The sequence below is a fragment of the Trichechus manatus genome, unplaced genomic scaffold (assembly GCF_000243295.1).
Source record: "Trichechus manatus latirostris isolate Lorelei unplaced genomic scaffold, TriManLat1.0 scaffold00100, whole genome shotgun sequence".
NCBI lineage: Eukaryota > Metazoa > Chordata > Mammalia > Sirenia > Trichechidae > Trichechus > Trichechus manatus.
Genome location: NW_004444036.1, coordinates 10,399,755 through 10,406,196, shown reverse-complemented (window position 1 = coordinate 10,406,196; position 6,442 = coordinate 10,399,755).

Below are 6,442 nucleotides of genomic sequence, written 5' to 3'. Positions count from 1 at the left end.
ACCACCTGGAGTAAGGGAGAATGAAGAACACCAAAGACACAAGGAAAGTATTAGCCCAAGAGACAGAAAGGGACACATAAACCAGAGACTTCATCAGCCTGAGACCAGAAGAACTAGATGGTACCCAGCTACCACCAATGACCGCCCTGACAGGGAACACAACAGAGAGTCCCTAACGGACCAGGAGAAAGGTGGGGTGCAAAACTCAAATTCTAGTAAGAAGACCAGACTTAATGGTCTGACTGAGACTGGAGGTACCTGGGAAAGCACGGCCCCCGGATTTTCTATCAACTCAGAACTAAAACAATTTCCAAGGCCAACTCTTCAGACAGGGATTGGACTGGACTGTGGGACATAAAGTGATACTCGTGAGGACTGTGCCTCTTAGCTCAAGTAGATACAAAAGAGTAAACGGGCAGCTTCTGTCCAGAGGTGAGATGGGAAGGCAGAGAGGGTTAGGAGCTGGTTGAATGGACGTGGGGAATCAGGAGTGGAAAGGAGGAGTGTGCTATCACAGTATGGGGAGAGCAATTAGAGTCACTTAACAATGTATGTATAAATTTTTGTATAGGAAAAAGTAAAAAAAATTTTAAAAAATGGTAGTGTTAAAAACAGTGACAACACAAGTGTGTGCTTTTGACACACAAGTTAGTGCAATCTCATCCCTTACAAATTAGTTTAGACATAATATTTCTGCCTTAAATTCCGAAAAACTAAATTTATTCAACAAAATGTGTGGCTCAGCTAAACCTTCAGTCTTTTGAGTAATCACCATAATTGGAATGGGCCGGAAATGGCAAAGTTTTAACTTGGGTAGCAGGATAATATTTTGAGATATGAATTGTTTGTCTTTCCTATAGGTTTCCTTAGTCTTCCTTCTACCATTCAACATCCTCGAGGGAAGGCCGAAGACTGTCAATAAGTTAATTGAGCTTCTGGAAGAAATAAAATGAAAAGAGACAAATAGCAGAGACAATACTTCTGAGGGCCGTGGTTTTTAATCTCAAGAGTCAGGAATTTGAGAGAGAGACAAATTGTTTTCTTTTGCTTTTTATGCTAAAGACTTGTCATGCATATTAATACCCAAATATGTAGAGGGTTGAGGCTTGAGTAGTAGAAAAGCAGAAGATGAGGGAGGCATGTAGGCAGATAGACATTAGGTGGAGGAAACACTGAATCCTCTCATTCAATCATTTATTCAGTTAACAAAACTTCTCTAAGGGGTTCTCATGTGTCAGGCACTGGTCTGAGTGCTGGGGATATAGCAGTCATTGAAACAGGCAAAAATCCCTGCCTCACAGTGAGTTGAAGATAATGGTGATGGAGTAATTTGGAAAAGGATTGTGAGAACAGCAGCAAAACTGGAAGAATGTAATCAGTGTCACTGAATTGTACCCGTAGAAACTTTTGAAATGGTGTAACTTTGGCTATGTATCTTTTCACCAAAAAAAGGTCCTCCAAGGTCAAGAAGGGAGAGTGTTGACATGTCGTGGGGTTGTTAACCAATGTCATAAAACAATATGTGTATTGACTGTTTAATGAGAAACTATTTGTTCTGTAAACCTTCATCTAAAGTACAATAAAAAAATTTTTTTAAATCCCTGCCTCAAAGAAATTACATTATAATTGGTAGAGATTGACCAAAAAAATGAGATAACTCAGTAAAATGTTTAGTGTGTTATGTGTAGTGCAAGAGTAGCTCAAAATTGGCCAAGAGAGAGAAGGGACACCCAAAAGAAATCTGATATCCAGCCAAAGAGAATACACAGTATATAGCCACTTTGATAAAAGGCCATCATAAGAAATTTAGCACCCCGGTTGTAGATCCAAGCAAAGAGCTTGATGTCCAACAACCTAGTGGACTAAAGTACATTAGAGAGAGGTGAAAAAGGACAGAGGATTTCAGACAGACCTGACGCCCCTCTCCTAATGCCAGTGTAGTTGATTGACTGCAAATAATACTCCATCCTCTTTGCACTGTGACTTTGCAGCAATTCCCATCAAGAATGTGGAATTTATCTCCCCAAGCCTTGAAAATGACCAGGTCTTGTAACTTAACTTTGGCCAACAGAATGAAGCACAGTGATGGTGTGTCAGTTCTGAGCCAGAGGCCCAAGAGGCTGTGCATCTTCTGCATATTCTTTTGGAACCCTGCCACCACCATGTAAGCAAGCCTAGGCCATCCTGATGGAGGATGAAATATTACTTGCAGGAGACCCCTGTTATCTCAGCAAAAGCCATCCTAGACCAGACTATTGTCAGATGATTATCAGCCATGTGCATGAGCCCCAGCCAAATCAGCAGGGCTGCAGATATCTAAATGAACTCAGCTAATATTACAAGAACCGCCTAGATGATGACTCCTGAGCAATAATACATGTTTATTCTCTTCAATCACTGATTCTGCGGTGGCTTATTACACAGCAATAGTTAACTAATACAACCAGGAAAATGTATAAATTCTCCAGGATCTTAAAATACCCCTGGGGAGAGTGAAGGCTAGTGAAATGGAAAATATTGAATTAACCGAGTTTACATCCTGAATTGACCACATTTAAATCCAGAAGTGAGTAAATTATTTTTGATTGGCAAATTAATAGAAATGGAACTTTGAGAGCTAACTGAAGTTCAGTATGAAAGAAAGTCACATGCACATCTGAGATGAGAGTGTACATTATAAACTGGTTACACTTCTGCTAAAATAATTTCAGTTATACTAGCAAGGCAGCTGCTCCAGAGAAATCAATGTTGTCATTAGACAGTCATGCCCTTTAGGGACCATGGCACCTGGTGTACCTCACAGTTTCTGAATCAAAAATTATTTCAAGAAGGCTATAACTGTTGTTTCCTTAGCACATTAAAAAAAATGAGAGTATTCTTTCTGTATATGATGGGTAGCTTCTGAAAAGAAAATATGAAATTAACTCTAAACCACCCCCCCACAAAAAAAACCAAACCCTTTGCCGTCGAGTCAATTCTGACTCACAGCAACCCTATAGGACAGAGTAGAAATGCCCCATAGGATTTCCAAGGAGCAGCTGGTGAATTCAAACTGCCGACCCTTTAGTTAGCAGCCAAGCTCTTAACCACTGTGCCACCAGGGCTCCAAAGTTACTCTAGGTATAGCAGTAATAAGGAGCCCTGGTGGCACAGTGGTTAAGCACTTAGCTGCTTACCGAAAGGTCAGCAGTTCAAACCCACCAGCCTCTCTGAGGGAGAAGGATGTGGCAATCTCCCTCCATAAAGATTACAGTTTTGGAAGCCCTATAGGGCAGTTCTACTCTCTCCTTTAGGGATGCTATGAGTCAGAATCACTGGACAGCAATAGGGTGGGTAGAGCGATAATCACACAGCATGTAGTACCGTTAACAAGGTGACAAATTTCCTCACCTTCAGCAACTTGTGTGAACTAGGGTAGAGGTTGAAATAAAGCCCCTTGACATGTTTTCTATGGCTTATACAAACAATATTTAACCATAATAACCAAGAATTTTGATAAAAGGACAAGAACCGGGAACAGGAGGTATGGGAGTGGGAGGGTGCTGCGTTTTAGATAGTATCACACAATGCTAGAAGTCAGAAGTAAATGGGCTAACAAGACTAGGTTCCAAATCAGAAATGATGATTCAAAACAAAACAAATGAGAAAGGAGAGAAAGTTAGGAAGACCTTTCTAAAAAATACTGCTTCTTTTTGGCTTTTTAAGAACATTCAGGGCCACCATATTACATAATTCCAGGAGTCAACATTCACCTCCTGGTCTATGCAAACGACAACTCCCGGGGCTGTGCAGTGTACATCCCAGACTGTATGTGCCTGACATGACTATAGGACAGACTTTAGTGGTATGTCACTCCAGGAGATAATGTGGGCCAATTAAGGATTAATAGATGCACTATTTATATCCACTATGTGCACGGAGGAGCCCTGGTGACTCAGTGGTTAAGCACTCAGTGGGTTTTGGTGGGTTTATGTGCGGGGCACTTTGCTCATATATCATTTGATTATATCATATATTGCATATATCATTTGATTGCACAACTGGTAAATATAACAATTATTATTAATAATTATAATATATGAATACATGGAGTCCCTGGGTGGTGTAAATGGTTAAGTACGTGACTATTAGCCAAAAGTTTGGAGGTTCAAACCCACCCAGAGGAGCCTCGGAAGACAGTCCTAGCTATTTACTTCCAAAAAGTCACAGCCTTGAAAATCCTATGGGGCAGGTCTACTCTGCACAAGTAGGGTCACCATGTGTCGGAATCGACTAGACAGCAACTAACAACAACAACAATATTAATACATAGCAATTCAGGAGTTCTGGCAAAACGGCGCTCTAGGCAGAAGCACCATGCTGTCCCTTCACAGCAAAGATCTGAAAAACTAAGCCAAACAGAGAACACAACAATCCTGAAACCCTAAAACATCAAGAAGAGATAAAGAACTCAGCCAAGCACCAAATGGAGTGAGAAAACTGACAGAGAATGGTGAGCGAGGAGAGATTCATGCAGAGGTCCCCTACCAGCTAATGCAGAGCAGATCCACCATCTTGGACTCCTATTGTAGACCAGCAAACAGGGGGTATGAGAAAGCAGCCTCACAGAGCATCCAGCAGGAGACAAAACAACCGGAAATTTGCGATATATGCTTTCCCATCCCCCACCCTTCTTCACCCCGACTCAGCCTCCTCTGCTTCCCACGGCCACAATCTCTTGACCAGGAAACACCGGCTGCTTAGAATCCACACACCTGAACGGGCTGGCTCTCTGAGTGCCGTTTGTTGGCTGCTGGTGTTGCTTTTTTCCACTTCTTTTGGTTTCTTCCTTACCTCTCACCACCTCCCCCTCCTTTTGCTCAAATACCTGGCTCCGTGCGCCAGCTTTACTTCTTCCTCAGGGGCTGCAGAGCTCCAGTAATTTGTGATATATGCTTTCCCACTCCCTACTCTTCTTCACCCACACTCGGCACCCTCTACTTCCTGCGGACACAGTCTCTTGTCCGAGAAACACCAGCCCGCACTAGCTGGCTCTCTGAGTGCCATTTGTTGGCTGCTAGTGTTGCTTTTTTTTCTGCTTCTTTTGATTTCTTCCTTACCTCTCACCACCTCCCCCTCCTTTCGCTCAAATACCTGGCTCCGTACGCCATCTTTGCTTCTTCCTGAGGGGCTGTGGAGCTCTGTTCGAGTGTGCAGCTGTTTCCCAGTCTGGGCTGCCGCGCGGTGGGATCCCGGGGCTTTTGTTCATTTGTTTGTTTTGAATTGTTTGTTTTCTTTTCCTTTTCTTGAGTTGGGAATCCCTTTCTGGCCAGGTGGTGCTGCATGGGAAGGAGACTTCCCCCTCGGCTTGCGCAGATGTGCAGAGGGATTCCTGAGAGCATTTCTTTTTTAACCGTTTTTTTTTTTTCTATTTTGGGGGGGCCTTTCTTGTTCTTTTTTTAATTTGTTTTGTTTTCTTTTCCCTCTTTTTCCCATTTTCTCTTTCTTCATTGCTCAGTTTCTCGTCTCTCTATATCTTCCTTCTCTTTCTATTCCCTGAATACCTGGTGTTGTATACCTCTACCCTTTCTAGCCAGGCTGTACTGAAACACCTGAGAACAACTTCTCCAAACCGCATAGCTTCACTGGTGGGATCCCTGGGAACTTTGTGGTTCTTTAACTTTTCCGATTTTTATTTATTCATTCTTTTCTTTTCTTTTCTTCCTCTTCCCCTTTCTGTTTTTCAACATTTCACAGTCTCTCATCTCTCCACTCCAACGGCAAACTCCCCTAGCATTCTTTTTTCTTTGTTTGTACGTTTTTGGCTCCTGTTACTCGCTCCCATATCCATCTTAGCTCCACACATAACAATCTCCCTGCTGCAACCTGCCTACCTGCACCATGCGCTTGACATCACACCACCAAGCAGCACAGGCACGGCCTACTGGAACCTGCCGTGCACTGATTACCAACCCGCTCTGGTGGCTGTAGTAAGTGCCACAAACAACCCGTCCCAGTAACTCCTCTTCAGCTAGACCTGCCCTGCCGTACCATATCTGAGTGACTGATCCTGCCAATTGGAGGAGGCGAAAATCATTGTGCTCACAAACGAGCAAACAACAAAGAACACACAGTCTGCCTGCTCAGACATAGTCAAATTAAAAAAAAGGGGGGGGAGATGAAACAAACAAATCTACAATCAATAAATGAGAAAAATAACTACTGAATGCCCCGAAGACAGCAGACAATATCAAAACATTTACAAACACAGGACAGGCTGGTTCCAGTAGGCGTCCAAAATAAAATACCAGAGGACTCTCCAGTGGAAGAAAATGTACTAGAACTACCTGATAGGGGATTAAAATCACTAATACTCAGAAATCTTCAAGAGCTGAGGCAAAAAGCTGACAAACATGAGGAAAAAGTAGACAAATTCATGGAAAATACAGACAAAAAATTGGAA